General features: G+C 40.4%; 1 long non-coding RNA gene across 1 annotated transcript in view; it reads right to left on the bottom strand.

Annotated features, from left to right (window-relative positions):
* LOC103174769 overlaps positions 1 to 20044 on the bottom strand; it is a 39304-nt gene that overhangs the window by 12622 nt on the left and 6638 nt on the right. The window contains exon 2 of the long non-coding RNA XR_487381.2: positions 11825 to 12007. This is a non-coding gene — a long non-coding RNA (uncharacterized LOC103174769). The remainder of the gene's footprint in view (positions 1 to 11824; positions 12008 to 20044) is intronic.

Consider the following 20044-nt stretch of genomic DNA (forward strand, 5'->3'; position numbering starts at 1 on the left):
GATTTTCAGACAGAGAGTCTGTCAGTCAATCTTGCTTGACTGAACTTTTCATTTTCCAATACCATAGCAGACAAACTGTCAAACTTTGACAAATGCCGTGCTCTCAGGTTGAGTTTGCACGCTCTTAAGTTTCTTACAGGAATCTATTTTCATGTCGTAACTGATTAATACACGTAAATCTTCAGCGTGCTCTGGGTAAAAAGTGGTTGACATACAAGACTTAAAATAATGATAAACAGCGCAAATTATAACTTGGTGTTAGTAATCCAATTCAATATCAACCGGTACTCTGATCTTATTGAGCTGTGTTGTAGAGGTTCTTTTTAAAAGTGCTGAAGCAGTAACATTGGTGCTGTATTATAATATTCCAGGAAGCAGAAAGCTGGGTAATGGATATAAAGCATAAATTTCATTCTAAGCATGCCAGAAAACCTTGTCTTCCTATAACTTTGTGTGAGTCACTTTTTATCATGGAGTGTCTTTTCAGTCTTATGGTGTGACTTTCATCAAGCTTATATTTGAAGGGTGCAATTAACTGTACATCATATGTTGTGATAATCTGAATTAACCAAATCAGAACAATCCAAAGCAGACAATCCAAAGTTCCTTTTTAGTGCTTTGTTTCCATTTTTTTTCTTTGCTTTTTTTTCTTTGAACATGTCGGTATTATGTGGCGAACGGAATTTGATTATCTTTTTTCTGACTTAAGGTTATTTATCAATTGGAACAATGTACTGTATGTGACAACGGTTGAGAGAAACCGATTTTGATCAAGTTCAATTCAAAAAAGGTTCTGAGTTACTGATGTGACACCTAGTTAATGCTAGCTCTTAAATTTGCCTGCTTCTATGGCAAGGAAATGGATTAAAAATTGATGAAGGCTACTGCTCTAAAGAGTGAAATGAAACATGACTCCTCGTAATGATTTCAGAGTGCATAGTACGAGATGTTACCAGGACATTATTATTCGATGCAACCCACATCCCTGAATTACTGCTAGAGACTTGAAGTCTGACCTAACATTTTCTAAACCAAATGTAGTCAAGTCTCACAAATTTCTGATTAATTTACTGTCAAACCAAAAGGCATTTGGAATGCAGCAAAGGTAGAATAATGCTTTCAGTTTCACAAGTTGCTCCACAGCATTTCATTTTATATTTATTAAACCTCTTCTGAGAAAATGAGGGCTGAAATTGGAATAAGATCCTTGACTCCAAAATTGGCCCATAGGGAGATGTAGAAGTCGTCGAGAGAGCTTGAAGATTTTATTGTGGAAGGGAGCAGAGGAGTAAGTAAAGGAGATGAGGGGTTTATTACTGTGCAGCCGGATTGTAATGAGAGACTGGATAATATGGCAAGATATTATTGTGATGGAAAAACATCCACAAGTCTGTCATTTAAATGCCATTATTAGGGCACGCCGTAGACTAGCAGCAGTGTGTCAGAGTTTGAAATTCCCACTTAAATCAAATTGGTGTTTTTTGTTTTGTCGGTAGATGAATGGGATATTTGTTGTTGAAGTATCTACTGTTCAGTCAGTGAATAATTATGTCCGTCACATAATGAAGAGTTAGGTTCAGCAGGGTTCACTCAAGCTTTTCTCTACTTCTGTTCACAGAGTCAATTAGTATTCTTCTGCCACCTTGCTGTTTGGTTTAGACCCTAGTGACTAAGTTATGTTGTGTAAAGTATACAATAAGGAAGGTTTGGTTTCTGTTTTTTGGACTCAAATTATGCTAACTGATTTTATTTTCTTCCCCCAAATGTTCTGAAATATTAGTGAAAATGAACTCCATTCCATTGCTCAGATCATTAAAGGAATGCCAATGAATCAAAATAATTATTTAATAGAACTTTGGAGTGGTGCCCCTTTATTCATGCAGTAGAAATGTCCTTGGGTAGAAACCTTGGGCAAGTTTCCTTACTCCACACGCCTAATAATAATCCCTCCAAAACCAAAAACAATAATTAAATTGGTCATTTTCAATCTACGACTGTTTGTGGGACATTGCTGTGCGCAATTGGCTGCCGCGTTCGCCCACAAATATACAGTCAATTCACTTTACAGTGTGTTCTGTGAAGCGCTTTGGGACGTCCTCCTGACGTGAAAAGCGCTATATCAAATGCAAGGATTATTATTATTATTATTATTATTATTATGTCCTCTGTGCTCTGCCAGAGCAGTAAAGGGGATGACCTTGAGCCTATTGTGTCTGTTTGTGTACGGTCCATTGCAATAGAAACCCAGTGAGATGCAAACACAGCAGTTCGCCCAGTTAGCTCCGCTTCAAACTTGGTGGCAATGAGACCAATCGTGTTTCTCCGCTTTCACTTCTCATTCAGAAACTATGATTGAACTACATGCCACATTACTTGAAGTTACAGATAGTAGAATCACTAGCTGATTAAGCCAATGGCACACTGGAGGTGGAAAAAGCATGATAAAAGCTCGATAAATTGCCCCGTCACCATTTTCATCCCACTATTCCTTCTTTATCAACCTTTCAGAACTGATTTCAAAGCAATTGATCAGGGGACTGAGAAAATCCCACCATTTGCCATTTGCCATGTCCCATCACTTGGTAGTATTGCAACTGAGATTGATGGTGTGGCTTCCTGCAGCTAAAATCTTCTGTGATTAATAAGCAGTGTCCGAAAGCTAAATCCAAGCCAACATTCTAAGTAAACAGTTTAAAGCTTTTGACGTTGTGTCAGAGAGCTCTCAGTTTTTCTACCAATGGTGAGTGGAGAACACCTTCTGTAGACATATTTGATTGTTGCCACTCCACTTGTGCACTACTTTACTGACCATGTCCCGGCGTTGAATCTTTATCTGCATTTTCTTCCTGAGATTCCTGTTCTCACAAGGTAAAGGCATTCCCCGCGGGTATTTAAACCCAGATTTTGAGTTTATTCTTTGTGATTAAGTTATTACTACGCGAAGATGAATATACATTTTAACCTTTGAAATCCGAGCCTTCTCAAAAGTTGCAACTACAGACAGGAGAATTTGAAAAGAACAAAGTCTCAATTGCGTATATATTTCTAAGCAAACAATTTGATACTCTGGTTAGAATGTGTCAATGGTGTAAGCTCTTGGAGTATGGCCATGGGATCATTAGATCATTTAAAACCTCAGACCAGTGCTGATGTTATCATATCACGTTTATAAGAGGTAATGTCAGTAATTACAGCACACTGAACACATAGAGCAGCTTCTTGGCAGCTTTACAAAACAGTCTTGTAATTTAATATTATATCTGCAAACCAGTGATGAATGCCAATGAGCTGCCCAGTGCCCACTAAGTGCTTGATGAAACTGTATTCTAAAGTCATTTATCTGCTATTATGCATGTTTAGTAGCCTCGTTCCATCTGAATGGCTTTCCAGTTTTCAGTGATATGTTGCAGCAACCTCTTAAGCATTGCTCCATTTCAAATAGTTACTGTAAACGGTCAATTATTAAGTCTCTCCTGAAACTGAAACATTAAATGTGCCTTTCACCATTGTTACGCATTAGTTTTGTCGGGTAACAGTACACTGGCATGATTCAGCTTGAACTGCCGCTGTTGGGAAACGGATGTAGGTAATGTCACAATTCTACAATGTCGAGTGAGTTACGTATTAGTTAATAACTGCAGTATCTTGTGGATTAACAGGCAAGGTTTGATTAGTAGGTCGCAACTGGCACATTAGAGATTACTTCTTTATTTTCCTGTAAGATGCAGGCCGTGCATGAGCTGCGATTCTGAAACTCGTCATTTGCCTCAGTTCATTGCATCTGTTCCATTTAAGGATTAGCATTCCAGACACCCAGCCTGTCATTGCTTGTCATGTAATCATTGATAACTGAAGCTACAAATCCCTTCTGCGATGTCAATGGCTGATTTAGTGTGTTTGAATGCTGCCTTCCTTTACATGCTGCGGGGTGGGTAAAAGCCTTGTGATACCATATGTCTGTGTGAAATTACTTTGCATCGTGCCTTCATGTTCAAAAGTCAGTTGTGTCCCCACTTACATTGATTTACAGAAACCCATGATTTAAAGTTACCCTTCCCCATGCCATATCACTGTTCTAAGAACCAAGTCCATAAATCACAAAGCAGGAATAATGACAATAGGGGTGGGGGGGAGTTTAGATCCCCAATGGATTAGATTTCTTTCTGTTGTTAGTTGGATTCTGTATTAGCAGTTAAGGTGGTCATCATTTTGTTTTATTCCCAGCCCCTTACTACCAACCTATGGTGTCCTGTTGCATCAAAACAAGAAGAATAATGATAACGTGCCACTGCTTTTCCAGCTAGGACCACCCTACACGTTGGGGCTTTGACTTTCAGGGATAGCAGCTGAGTGGGAAGAATCCTTGCCCTCAGTGACTAGTCTGACCCATGGAGTCCTACTGCTGAGTCAAGCTGGCTGCTCTGTAGCCAACAATGCCTTAGAGCACTGTGGTCAGTGCATTGAAATCTGGCTTGGGAACCAAATTACTAAGGAATGCAATTCTGATATTCCGTTGCCAGCTCAGCTCCAAGGTGATCTCTCTTACCCCCCTCATAATATGATAATAATCCTTGCATTTGATATAGCGCTTTTCTTCTAGACGTCTCAAAGCGCTTCACAGAATATACTGCAAAGTGAATTGACTGCATTTTTGTGGACGAAACGCGGCAGCCAATTGCGCACAGCAGTGTCCCACAAACAGTCATGGACTGAAGTGACCAATTTATTACTGTTTTTTTCTTGAGGGATTATTATCAGGTGTGTGGAGTAAGTAAACTTGCCCAAGGTTTCATCCTGCCAGGAATTGAACCCAGGTCTCTCGCTTGCGAGGTGAGTGCTCTAACCACTGAGCTACAGGACTCCATTCCCCAAGGAGAGTGGCATGTTAATAACTTGCTCATATTAAACATGCAACTCCAGACTTAAGTACTGTATGCACCATCTTTTTGAAAAGATTTTCATCTGAAATGATTTTAACCAAATAGAATGTCAAAGATAGCACAGTACTACAGTTTAGTGTAAAAATATTTGGGATGAGTAAAGGCACTGAGTTTGAAAGGAAATAATGGCTTGTGTGTGTGTATGTGCGCGTGTGTATAAACACTATTATTGCTTGCTTGTTTCATCTTGTTCAACTCATTATCTGATCCAATTTTGGAAAATTTTGATGCATGAAACAGACCACCAACAGTGACCTCTGGAAACCTTGTGGCTCCATTTTGAGATTTCAGTTTGTTGTTTGCTGAGTTTGAATCCTGTGTTTTCCATCTGTCTCCTTTTTCTTCTGCGACTGACTGTCGTTAACATGAATTAATTTTGCATAACAAAGTATCTATTCCCATTAGAGAAAAATATAGCCTTGAGGCTTTTATTTGACATCACAAATGTCTGTAGCTAAATTTATCTAATAATAATAATGCATTTGATATAGCGCCTTGTAACATTGTCAACATGGAAAATCTCTTCACAGGATTCGAGGCACTCATCCTCGCCTCCAAATCCGTCCACACCCTGGGACCTCCTTATCTCTCTGACTTTCTCTTACCTTACTCCTCTGCTTGGCTAACTCAGGCTTGAGGCATGTACTCTGGGCTTTCCACGCCAACATCAGTGGCTGAGCCATCAGTTCTTACACCCCTAATCCTCTGGAACTCCCTCACTCTAGCCATCCATTTAATATCTCTCCTCTGGGTCCCATCTCCAATCCTACCTCTTTAATCGCGTCTTTGGCCACCTCCCCCCGCTCCCTTGCTCGGCATCTGACTCCATCCTTCTAAAGTGTAAGGACGTTTCCCTACACGAAGGATGCTGTGCAATGCAAATGGTTGTGGTGACTTAAAAGTACAGCGACTGTATTTGTAGCCAATTTGACTGTCAAAATGGGGTGAGCTCAAAGTAAAAACATTTTCTTGTGTGTTTGCTTGAAGTTAAATAGGTCTTAATCTTCCCCTCCATTTTTACTGGCATTTGATCATGCGGGCGGAGCGAAAAAGGTGTGTATGTGTGAAAATAGTGGTTATAGTGGATTTCTACAGATTAATTTCCTTCACATTGTCCACCTTAGCAACGCCTGCAGATACTGTAATAGGCCCCAAATGATTGTTTGGTAAAGTTGTTTTTGTGTGGTTTTGGGCGGGGGAGAGGTAGATATCTGTGGTGTCAGTACATTTACCTTCATTGACCATGCTTGCTTTTAGTGTTTTTCCCCACTTTGTTAAGACTTGAGGTCCTTATCTGTACATTAGCATACCAGTTGAACATATCCCCATCAGTGTAAATAATTAAAAAGAAGAAGCTTGCTCCATTTTATTTGTTTATAAAGGAGGCACTGATGTTGAAACGATTTATACTTTAACTCGGAAGTTGGCAATAAAATAACTGGTTTTATAGTCCCTTTTATAAATATTCACAGGCACAGTCAGTGACTGGGGGAGCAAAAAAATTGTACATTGTATGTATTGCTTCTATGAGTACTCTGCAGTATACTGCACCATTTATACTTGACGCTGTGAAAGGCCCCGACTCACAAACACCACAAGAGAAGGAGGTTCAGAAAGGCTTTCTCGTGAATGAAAGAAGAATGAGAAATCACTATATCCCAGGGTGTTACAGTATTCACTTATTCTCTGACTACTGATTGGGCTCCATTGAGAAAGGGGGCCAGTGGTGCTCTGTGTTGCATGAACAATTTAGTGGCAATTCCCACATAGAATTAGTGATGTTTTCCAGTTCCATGAGCTCCCACATTGGGGCCCTGTGACACTGCCAAGAATGGCAGCGGAATAACTGCTTTCTCTCCATTGTATCTCTTGCCCCAGTTATGCTGCACTGAAATGGTTCAGTATCGGGAACACTTTCGCGAGTAGTACAATCGGGCTGCCTAAGTTATGCAGCCTGCCAGCCATGTGTTACAACATGCGAACGGCACGCAGCTTTCTTCGTTGGTCACTAACTTTCAGCAAAATGCTAATTTAAACTTAAAGGGGGTTCATTCAGCACTCTGTCTGGTATTTTAAACTGTTGCCCTTTAAAATCGCTTGTCATTTTTCAGGTGGGGACCAGCTGCTGTCTGTAAACTGTCCATTCTCAGACTCTGGCAGTTTTCAGCTGCATATTTGACATCAATATGGTGCAAAAGATTGCAGTGCACCAGTGTCGAAGTGCAGTGCAACTAGGGCAATGTGTGGCCAACACGGGCTAGGTCACAGAGCCTTAAATGGGAACAATAGTATCTAGATAGCCACTGCTGCATCATTCTATAGCTTTGCCTGTTGTTGGCTCAGAGAAGTTGGTTTCCTGTCACTGCAGTAATTGGATTTTATACCCTACGAACCCTGTAATTTAGGGGTATAAAGGATGTGTGCGCTTATCAGCCTTAGGCTTCCTTTTGTTTGTCAGCAGCTGTGAAGCAACCAGAAAGGGATTAAAGAGAAAAGTCTGTGCTTGTTGCACAAATTTCTCTGAAACTCTTAATTCACAGCTGAATTAAATGCCGTGCAGAACTAAATGAAAGGGAGAAATATACTTCAGTGAAACAAAATTTCTCAATGTTTTTAAAATGAAATACCACATAAAATGTAATAATGACACAATCAGCTACTGAGATGTCTTATTGATAACTGGGAACAGTACATTGACCAAACTGATATTTATATCTTACTGCGAATTCATGCTGGTCCCACAATCAAATCGGGTCATACCAGAAATGACGCATATAAAATGTGATTGATTAATTTGGAGATTGTTTTGGCCAAAGCAATGGACAAAATTTGTGTTAGATGCTGAGAGAAAAAATAATATAGTTGGGGAGGGGGGAAATGGCAACATAAAACATTCCGTGCTACAATTAAAGCATGTGGAATTGAAGACAATCTTGTGGCATTCACAGGAAATTGATTCAGAAGCAGGAAGAAACATCAGAGGTGTGGGGGGGTTGGGGTAGGGAGTAAGAGACATTCCCTGATTGGGAGTGGGGGGTGGCATGTGGTGTCCCCAAATATCAGTGTTAGGGCTGCAGATTTTCACACCATTTTTTTGTAAATGAATTGGATTGGATATAGGAATAGAAGGAAGTGTATTCAAGTTTCCTGACAACACTAAGCCAAGAGATGTAATCAATTGTGAAGAGAGCAGAAATTTATACAGGGACAAAGATTGATCAAGCGAATATGTGAATCTATGGTAGATGGAGTTTAGAATAGGGAGTTGTAAAATAGTACATATTGGACATACGAATGATAGTTGGGAATGTAGCCTATATGGGAAAGCACTGTGGTGGGGTTGATGAACCATTGGATTCAGAAGTCCAAGTGCATAAGTCATTATCATCCAGCTTGTTGGTGCAAAAGGCAGTCAAAAAGTTCATGGGATGCTGTAATTTTTAATATGAATATAAAAGCAAGAAAATATCTGTTGTACATAGGGCTGGTCAGACCTTGTTTGAAATACTGCTTTCAATTTTGATCCTTCAACCTCAGGAAGAATATAGTAACCTTGGAGGGGGCCCAGCATTGATTTCACCAACTTCATAACTGGAATGGAGGAGTTTATCTTTAATCAGAGGCTTGGCAAACTGGCGTTGTATTCTTTAGAGCTGAAGAGATTAAGGGGTGTTCTGATTGAGGTGCATAAAATAATAAAAGGCGTTAACAGTTCAGATTGGGGATGATTTCCCTCCAATTAGGGGTCCAAAACAAGGGGATATAGTTTGAAAATTTAACCTAAGCTGCTTAGAAATAAAATCAGAAGAATTTCTTCACACGAAGGCTTATAAGAATGGAGAATGCACTATATCTGAAGGTCACTGATGTAGAATCGATGTTTAAAAGGGAGTAGATAGCTGGAAAGTAAGGGCTTTTAGAGAAATGGAGAAAAGGCATCTTAAAGATTAAAAGATCTGCCACAGTTTTTTTTTAAAAAAGCAGCGTTAGCTTGACAGATTGAAAGGTCTACTTGGGTTCCTATCTTCCTATTATGCAGTAAGACTCTAACTACTGGCAGAAGCCCACAATATGTGCCAGACTCCTTTGATTTGTTAAAATCTGCTGCAGTGATGCCAAGGTTTGTAGACTTGTGTACAGTTTTGCTGGGTTATTGATTGTGAGTTGTTTTTGATAGATTACCACTGATTATCATAACCAAGTGAAGGCCCTTAATCACAGCAAATTAATCTCTGAACTAGAGATCCATTGTGAATTACATCTTAAGTGCACACTTCTAACCATAAAACGCAGTGTATTTTTTTATAATCCAAATCTTGTAAAGGTCAGGTAACTTCCTCCCTTTACCATCAAGGTGCAGTCCCTATTTCAAACAGTTATTGTTGTTTTTGACACCATTTAAAGCGAATCAGATTCAGATGTATTTCAAACTGTGTCATCATGAGTTACATTCGGTGGTATGTTCGCAGGCAACTGCATGAGCTGTAAGCTGGAACTGAACGACCGGCAAAACAAATGAAAACCTGTAAAACGATTTTGGTTATGTTCAATATCTTGGTGGTGAATATTTGGATCCTTCAAGTCAAACCTCTACACCACAGGCTGGAGTGCTGACAGCATCTGATATTCAACTTGCCAACCGAATGTCTTGCCTATGTTTTGCTGCCCACAGGCAGAGGGCATCATGGTGTGTGTGTGTGCGCGGAGGAAGGGGGAAACCAACAGGATCCCTAATTGCCCATTACCGCACAAATATATACCTCCTACTGGCTGGCTGACGTGAATGGAGTTAATGCCGTGGTTGTGTGTGACTTTAGAGTTCCACTTACCTGCATTCCAAGCCAGCACGTCACGAGGTTGGAAATTAAACAACCGACAGGAGGACAAACAAAACTAAACAACAAGATTTGGCTTCCGTTTTACCGGAATCCGTAGCAACTGGAACAAAATGATTCCTGCTTCGTGGTGATGAGAGCTTCAAATGGAAAGTGATCAGTTGCAAAGGGGAAGCTGAAGAGGTGTGTCAAAATAGAACCACAAACCTGCCTTTGTTTGGATATTATGTTTAATCGCTTGTGAAATACCCAGACCCATTCAATTTGCAGCCCAAAGCAGGCTCACTTTATTCCAAGTCAATTGAATAAGATTTGGATTGGCCCCACATCGCATGTATTAAGGGGAGAACATTTGTCAAAGCTTCTGCTGCAGATGCGTTACAAACTTGTTACAAGTCTTCTTTAAAATATTTTTACTGTATTTTATTTTCATTCAACACCCAAGGGCGAGAATTGTCATCTAAAAGGATGCATCCCCTCAGACAATCTGGTCTCCATTTGAATAAATCTGTTCTGACACGTGAAAGAAACAAGTTAATTTTCATCTGATCACTTTGAGTAGCTGCAGGGTGACTGGAAACTATCTGAACTGCTCTCTGACAAACGTTAGTTGAATACCAAAAGAAGAAACACCCAATTTGGTGCCTCTAAAACAGAAGTTAGCACATTTTTATGCAGAGAATATCCTTTTCTTTTGCATTCTGTGAGACATGGACATGACTGGGTTCAGGGAAGGTTGAAAAGCAGTTTGATATGAAATCTTGAATCAGTGAAGAGGCCTCTCCTGATTAAACAAAGGTAGCTGGGTCTCGGGTTAGTATAGGATGATTGATCTGAGCAATGTGTTCCTGCTGAAACTGCTCTTATGAGGCAAGTTGTTTGAACATGTTAGAGACATGGACCAAAGGGGGCTCACAATTGTAAAGTGGATGTCTGCACATCCTCTTCCTTTCATGTTCAAACCATCCTCTTTTGTTTGCTAAGGATTGGAAACTCCCAGCACGGAACAGTGGTCAAAGCATGAGAATTACTGTTAACTCAGTAGGACAAAAAAGCTGAAGGAATAGATCGAATGGAATCTCCTTGTGAACGGGGATGGGGGGGAGAGACAGGATGTAAAGCAGCTGGAGGGTGTGAAGCTTGTAAAAGAGACTCTGAACACTTACTGCATCTTAAAATCGGACACAGAGGATTTGCTGGTTGGGTTCAGTAATGGTCTGTTCCCAGAGAGTGAGCTAAATAGTGGCATCTTTAATTTGCTCGTCTTTGACAGCTGGTTTAGCTGCTGCAACCAGAGAAAAGCTATCATTAAAATTATGGCTTTGAAACTGCCCCGAGTTTCTCATCCTCTGCACCTATAATCCTCAAGTTTCAGTCTGTCTGACCACTTGACAGGATAATATTTTTTATCCGAGTGACAGCTTAAAACATACAGCGCATTTCCTGCAGAAGCGATGAAAATAAAAGCAAAATCTGCAAATGCTCATCACCGAGACAAAGGGGAATCACGACGATGGGGAAGGAAGGGGGGAAAAGAGAGACGATTGATAGCACGAAGATGGCCATGAACAGTATTTTCTCTTACAGTCTATAAATACAAACGGATCGTTTAGGCGAGCTCCGATCAGAAATGCTCCCAAATCCTTTAATGCTGGGCAGAATGTGCTTCGAGAGAGAATAGAATTTAATCAAAAAAGATTAAAGCCCACTTTCTAATGAAAGATCTGTCCTTGTACGTTATGCCATGTTGGCCAGAGTCCAGGTGTGTAGTGTGTGTGTGTGTGTGTGTGTGTGTGGTGTGTTGCACACACCTTGCAACATTGCACAACCCTGATGCCTTTTTTTTTTTTAGGTGGGTGGGGGGGTTGGGATGGGATGAGATGGATGAGGCTGTTATGGCTCAGCACCTGGGTTTGCAGCAGAGCATTTTAAAGCAACCGTTCATAGCACATCAGAGCAGCGCGTTAACCAAATAAATAAGGAGGGCAGTGAAATCCGACATTCCAGTTTGCAGGAGGGTTTCGATTTGGGTCAGGAAAAATAGCTTACCTCAATCATTTCCTACTTTTCCAGCCCGGCACACTCACTAATCTGCGTCTCTGCCCGGGGGTGAATATGTTGCATAATATGCCTCATCTCCTTCGATGTGAGAGCCGACAATGATGTCTTCAGTCACGTTGCCGTCACGCCTGGTTGAAGCGCTGACCCAAAAGCGCAGAGACACGAGTGAGGCTGCAGGAAAAACAAGCAAACGCCATGTGTCAGAACACATTCTTGTGATATCTGCGGCATTAGGATAATGACTTAAAGCGCTGTCCCCTTAAATGTGCATTCCTGTACTCTGCAGCTTCGCTCGTGAAGCTCACGTCTTCGCTGCTGAGATAATAATAATAATCCTTGCATTTGATATGGCGCTTTTCACGGTCTGGAGGACGTCCCAAAGCGCTTCACAGAACACACTGTAAAGTGAATTGACTGTATATTTGTGGGCAAACGCGGCGGCCGATTGCGCACAGCAATGTCCCACAAACAGTCGTAGATTGAAAATGACCAAATTATTATTGTTTTTTTGTTTTGGAAGGACTATTATTAGGCGTGTGGAGTAAGGAAACTTGCCCAAGGCTTAGCCCTGACCTGCCTGGAATTGAACTCAGGTCTCTCGCTTGCAAAGCGAGTGCTCTAACCACTTAGCTACAGGACTCCAGGTGTAGTGATTGTGCTCCCAAACGCGCTATTGGTGCACGAAGGGCGCAAAAGAAATCCAAGTGGTGCTGATGGTGGTTGTTGTTGTTGTTACTGCAATATAGAAGCTGACAACTTCAAATACTCACAAGTGCTGAATGCAGTTGTCTTTTTTGGGGGCCGTTTCAGTTGCAAAATAAAACTATTTCACGTAATAGGGGTTTATTTCGAGTGCGTAATTCCGGACAAAGCAGGAGGTGCTTTTTTTTTTAATGTATACCACCGTTCCCAAACAGCTGAATTGGTTGCAAATTGTTGCCTTTCCTCCTCTCTCCCCCCCCGCCCACTACCACCTTCCTCTGGGATTTCAGACGGTAGTGTTTTCAGTGTTTCCATTCATTATCATGGGGGGGTGGTGGTGGGGGAGAAATTCAGTCTTATTTGCTTTTGTCTCATTGTTCACTCTGAGGCATGTCTTGACAAGTGCTCTGTGCTGCTGGTAGGGGAGGGGGGGAGAGAGAGAGAGAGAGAGACAGTCGTTTTTCAGCTTCTCCCAACCCTGACATTTCTGTCAACTCAGGAAGATTCAAGGGGGCTAAGAAAAGGGGATTGCAATGCACTGTTGCCACTTATGAATCATAACTCCTAGACTACTCTGAGCACTGTTTATATTGTAGGAGGACTTAAAAGGGAGGAGGGGGTGGGGGTGGGTGCAGACAAGTTATCTTCTGTGTAATTAATTAGGGGCAGTGGATGTCAAAAACATCTGGAAACCTCTCTCTCGCTCTCTGTGAAAACCTGTAAGAATGAACCAGCAACACTGCTGCAGAACAGTCATAAACCAACAAAGAAATGAAGTTTAAAAAAAGCCAACGCTGTGAGAAACAAGTACGAGCTCCTGCCGAATGCCATATAAATCATCTGATCGTTTGGCCTCAATCTGTGCTTTAAGTCTGCACTTTAAATCGTAGATCCCCCACCCCCCCATCCCTGTTCTATGTCTCCTTCCCCCCCCCACCCAGCAATATCACAGCAGAGAAGCCAATCCCTCCTGTGTGGCTGTGGCTCTGTCACCTCCTTAAAACGTTTGCTTCTCCTTTTTCCTTCTCCTCCCATCGAGACGACAGCGAAACTGCTAAGGAATCGGTGTGGCGGACCCCGGGCAGTGAGGGGTTATTTTCAGAGCTTTAGGCACCGAAAGTGGGGAACCCGGGATCGCAGCACAGAGAAGTGGGAAAGGGAACCGCTTATCCCAAGAACTAGTAACTGATGCAACTGACAGTCCAAAGCACCAAAAACTTCCAAATCACATGCAACCTCGGGATGCTGATGCTCTCAGATGCACCAACACCCCCCCACCCACCCCCACCCTCTCTCTCTCTCTCTCTCTCTCTTGCTCCCCCTCCCCACCCCATTAACTCTTCAATCACCGGCTGTCACTGACTCAAACCTTCTCCTTCGAAAAAAAAAACCCAAGGGCTGGATTCACGTACGATTTCCAATGAGAAAAGATGAACTGTCCGCCTGCGGAGAAACTGATTGGAGTGAGTGAGACCCGAGAAATCTGAGAGTGAAAGCAGACGGGAGAGTAATGCTCTTGACTGATCCGCCTGTTCTCTGCACCGACGTACACTGTAACCTCGCAGAATTATAAACGACTCATCCATTCGGGTTCAGAGTCTTTCCAGTTTGCACAGAGATGTCACTTTCTTGTGACAGGAATGTCGTGATGCTGCGAATTAATTCCATGAGACGCACCATCCCGAATAGATCACTGAACTCTGGTGCAAACGTCCTTTAATCTTGTGATAAGGGGGAAGCAGAAATGATTTTATGGGGGTGGTGGGGGAAAGACTTGCCCTTTGAAGACTATATGATTTTTGCACGGAATATTCTGGGATTTTCATGCACGTAAATTCTCTTTGCAACATTTGAAAGATTTGCAGAAACCGGTTTTGCAGATGTTGTTTGATGTTGTTGGACACTGCAAAGGAGATTCTGGACTCATCACATCACAGCTATAAAAAGGAGTCAGGCAAGATCAAATTACACCCTGATGCTCTTGTTTGCGAAAGTCATATTTCAAAATATTGATCACGGAATTCTATTGTTAAAAGATTGCATTTTTGCATCTTTTTTGGGGGAAAAATACCATTGATAATATGCACTTATGAAATTCTGCTGTTTCTAAGGAAACATCCTTTCCCTCAAGTGCAAAGACTGTGCTACCCGAATCTTGTTTTTCTGTGATTATATTTTTCCCTCCTCCTCCTCCTCCTCCTCACGGTTATGGTTGCAGATGGGTGGCTAATTTTCATAATTAGCGTAGGTTTTCTACACTGATGAATGATGTCGTGTTTAAATCAAGCTATTTCATAAATCCTAGGTGTTCGTGACTCTTGTTATTCAGACGAGTTAAATAAGCCCCTCCTCAACCACATTTAACTAAACTTGAGTTTTCCTCATGCTATTAGATTCTCTGGCATGCAAGCATGTACTTCAGTATTTGGAAATCAAATGATTATTAGTCTATTCTGTAATCACACAGCGACTCTAAATGGCATTAGCTCTGGCTGCATGGGCTGATAAAGATCAGCACTGTCTACATCCATGGGTATAGTCTCAGTGTACCCAGCTCTCCAGTGAAAGATTATAGGCTGTCTACATGAGTTTCCCTGTTTTCTCACATGAGAACTCAATTCCAATCAGTACGCAGCTGAATTATTCGGTCTACAACATTGATACTGAATGAGATATGCTATCTTAAGCCAAATGCTTGCAGAATAGAGTGGAAAAGCTCACTTTACCTGGTTCAAACCTATGCCATGTTTGTGGGCACAGCTGGTGCCACCTGTTATGATGAATGTCAGATTGTGGCAGCTAACGATTGCACAGCCTACTTCAGTAACTGTAGCAGTATTTTAAAGAGATTAGATGAAGTGGTTACACGCGTTTGCATACTTGATAAGTCTTAGCTTTGAAGCCAAATCATCCTTTAATATTTTTGAACGAAAGTAAAGTAATAAAAAGGATATTTTCATTTAAGGGACCAATTGTCTGTAGTACATTAAGTTTTGAGATGACATAGCTCTACATAGACTGATTGATCGTTTCATTGTACAAAATACATTGGAAATGTCTTCAGCTGCATATTGTCTCGGCCAGAATGGACGACTGAACGACTTTGTGTAATTTTATTCTTCTGCCACAAGTACAAAAAGCCACATTTATTACAATTAACTTAGACCATAAATACTCTGCAGTTCTAGCACTTTGTTTCTAGATGCTAAAATCATTGATGGCGATAAATGTAGGAGAAATGGGTGACATTACATTACTTGCAACTTTGGATGCTATCCATTAATTCCTGAACATTGGAGAGAACTATTATTTCTGGGCATAGCATAGTAACACAATGAAAGGGGCTGGATAATATTTCAAGAACCCACAAGAAGGAAATTTCCCTCCTAAAGAAAAAGGCTGCACCTGCACATGTATAGGAATATATGCTTCTATTATGTATTTGCCTTTTGTTGGTGAAACAAACACACACACACACAAAGCCTCACAAATTGCCCTGAGTTTCCTCGTTCGCCAAATCTAAATTGAAATTGAGCTTGGCAGTTCAGCATCAAATGAACAGTTCAGCATCTACAGGTTTGGTTTGCCTACAAAATACACAGACACTACACTATACAGTATATCCTGTGAAGCGTTTTGAGCCATCCTGCAGGCATGGAAGCACAATACCAAATGTCGGAAATAAAATTTATACTTAACCCTAACAGGATCTTCCTGGCTTTTCCAGCACTGGGCTTCCCTGGCTTCCCAATTCTTCTTGTGTATTATTTGCCAAAGTGATACTAAGCTTGATGATTAAAGGAAAGCGACTGAAGGTCAAGTCCCTCAATGTCTAGTCTTAATTTTGTTACTCGTGAACTTGATGGCCATTGTTTCCATTCCAGTCACATCTAAAAGACTTTAGGTTTCCATTTCTTGTTATCCTGTTATTTTGTAACGTGTCACCAGTGGAGCTCTCTCTCTCCTGCTGACTGCCACTCAATCACTGCATCACATTGCAAAGTGTATCCTCAAAATAGTTATTCATTGCGGCTAACGAAAAATGAGAGGACTCTTAGCCAATCTAACCTATTTAAATGAGACATCATTTACTGTGCCATTCAGTCTAAGCAGCACAAGTCATAACCTAACTTCACTGTAAATACCTCAACACAATAAACCTTTCATATAGTAAAGTACAGACGCTTTGATGAAGGGGTAATCATGTTGATCTGTAAATAGAAATGAGGGCCACCCTTAGAAATGTTACAGAAGAAAAAAGTACTTTGTTCCATTATGAGCCCTTAACATTGCCAAGAAATGCCACTTCACGAGTACTAAATTTGAAACAAACCCTTATCGCTATCCTTTTTGATTGATAGCACGATGCCTCTCGGGGGACTTAAAGCTAAAGAATTGTGAACTGAATCATAGAAGTGACCAAGGGGATGTTGTAATGTCGAAAAGAAAACATCGGTGGTGATGTATTGCACCTCCAAAGCTCAAGGGACAATATTTTATTTCTTATGACCATAAACTGCAGCTTGTGTGCTCTGTGGCCTCACACTTACTCCATTGTTGCAAAGGAGACCATAACTGCCTGCAGGGAGTCAGATGCATTGCGTTATACCCAGAATTATTATTTTTTTTAGATACTTTCTGCTGCAGAGTTCCATTATTTCCAGATACTCTGCTTTGCTCCAAAGCTTTCATTTAATTTCAGCAGCGTTTTCGGTGTTCACCTTAATTCATTTCACCTCGATTCTGACTTGCCAATGTATTTAACAAGGCAGTGTCCCATCAACCTTGGATCAAATGACTTTTAATTCGTTAGTTGATCTAAGATCAGCGGGGGGGGGGGGGGGGGGGGATATGTCTTTGAGAGTACCTTTAGCCAGTGATATTCAAGATTTTAATCCAAAGACATAATAGATTTTTTACTACAGAAAAGGATCAGATATCATTTGTCTGCGACACTAAATTTAATCTCTATGACATCGAATTATTTGAACAATGAAGTAGAGTGGAAACTTGCCTCGAGACCACCCCAATAATGTAACCCATTTTTTTGGCACTCTTTTTCATTAGAGCATTATATGTACAGTGCAATATTACAAACTCACAAGCAAAGTGAACCAACCCCACTAAAGTAGTCAAACTTCCACCAGTCCATTTGCTGATGTTATGAGTGAGTTTCCATTGTACCAGGCTTGGATCAAACATTGCCAATTGTGAGTATTTCATACTTTGCTGGTTGGATAAAAAAATGTGAATGTTCCTCAAGTGCACCAATGTGTAAAGATCATCACATCATCACATTTTGCATGGCTGACTCCACTGTAAACTCTCTAAATATGAACCAAGTCAATTCTATGAAAATAGGAACAGAAGGAGGCCAATCAGCCCAATAGACCTGTTCCACGACAGGATTGACATTGGCAATTTTCTGTAGAATTCTGCCATTAGTGTTCACGCCACTGCAACCTCTTTTTCTACATGTATATCACATTGATCTCCCCGTAGTTCTAGTTTTAAAAAAAGGTACATATATTATATAGTGATTGAGCCAAGATGTGAGCTGTTCGGATTTGGTCTCACCTTGGATGTATTAGCGTGTGTATGTGTGTGTATATACACATGTGTATGTGTGTGTATATGTACACCTGGCTAGTAATTAAAGATGTTAAAATTTTTATGTATCCACAATTTAAGAGGAAAGAAGTCCACTGTAGGTTTTAATTTTTCACATTTCCAGTTGGTCAGAGGTCAAACGTTGAAACAATTTTTGCACCGCTCCATGTCGTTCTGCCTCATGAGAAAGCTGGCTGGGAAAGAAAGAAGGTATTATACTGTGGCGCAAAGTATATTTTTATTAACCTTTGGAAGCCTGCGGGAAAAAAATGTTTTTACAATATTTAGTTTCTTCGTAGAACACCATGATTGAAATGCTTTCTGTGATTCTATGCATTCTTCTGCTTCACAATATTCCATATTCAAAGTGTTTGGTCAGCATTGCAGATGTTGTGTGATAGAAAACATGTGGCTACTCTGAAAGCTGCAAAGGACATTCTGTCCTCGCTGGATTAAAAGTGTATGTGTATTTTCAAATAACCACAAATATTGTGCTGAATGAAGCATAAGCAGATACATGACAGTTCTCAGTGAACTGCAGAAAATACATGCTTTTCACCAAAACAAAATTGATGAGAAATTATTTTACTCTTCATCTGGTAAAAATCGTTCCAAACAGGAACAGAAACTGTTGAAAGACATACATAAGTGGTTTCAGTTTAGGCCATGTTCTGAGCGCAATTTTTAAAAAACATATATCATTGGCTTGTGGTGCAATAATTATATGTTCTCTTTCAGTTTATATAAATGTATTTGCATAAGTAAAATGGTACAACATTATCAATGAATTTGTAAAGGGTGAGCAACCAATTTTACTCTGAGCTGCAAGTTTACAAACTAAATCCAAAGATAAGCACATTCAGACTGAATTTTATCTTTTAAAAGTCTACATAATAGCTTGAACCTTTCATTTGAGATGAACCAACCTGACCTTGTCTTTTCTCACTCAATAAATGGAACAAGCCTTGATCGACAGAGATCAATACTAATGCAGTGGTGTGAGTGCAGCAGTTTTTTCTTTCTTACACTGCTTATATTGTACATAATCTTTCTTTTGAGTAATTTTTGCATTTGGAAAATCTGCTGCTGGCAGCTCCAGCACAATGCTAAGAAAGGCAAAGGAAGTTTCACTTACAATTTGTAATATTAAAGAGTTGAATTTCTAAGTTAATCAGTATTTAATGAAAAATGCATCAGAAGAAAGGAGTTCATATATGCCTTTTATCTGTTAAATAGTGGTAAAGGATTGATTTTTTGATAGAGCCTGACTTGGTTATTACATCACATCCATTTGTGTGTTCCTATTGAAAGCAATAGGAGCATGAAATAGCAATACATTTCTGCTCTGCCCTGTGCTTATGGCTTTCAATAGGGGAAACAAAACTGCTGACAGAATACCATGCCTGTGCATTTCATTTGACAAAGCAGTTGGCTGCTTTTAAACATAATTCACAAAAGCAGAGTGTGGAAAGCACTGTACTTTTTCAAAAATCCATGATCCAATTACTAAAAGACAGGGTGCTGATAATATTAGATCACTTAACAGTAAAGCCGTGATCCACTTTGGTTTCAAAATGCCATTTCAAAATCCCTTTTTCCTGCATTCATTTTTTATTTTTAAAACAACAGCTAAGAATCCAATGCACACTATCAACCAATTATTCTCGTTGTACAATTAAATTCCCTTCAGACCACATTTGGTAAAATAATTTTGCTAATGTTGACCCCAAGAATTAATTTGAAGACATTTTGACTTTCTTCAAAATATTTCTTTGGTAAAATTGAAATGATTTTTCTAGGTATTTTTGCAATGAGAATCTCGTGCAGATGAACTCCATCTCGGCATTGTTGGTATTGCTCACATTTTTCCCATAGAATTTAAAATGGATTGGCGTG

Source organism: Callorhinchus milii, unplaced genomic scaffold, assembly GCF_018977255.1.
Source record: "Callorhinchus milii isolate IMCB2004 unplaced genomic scaffold, IMCB_Cmil_1.0 Scaffold5, whole genome shotgun sequence".
In the NCBI taxonomy this organism is placed as follows: domain Eukaryota; kingdom Metazoa; phylum Chordata; class Chondrichthyes; order Chimaeriformes; family Callorhinchidae; genus Callorhinchus; species Callorhinchus milii.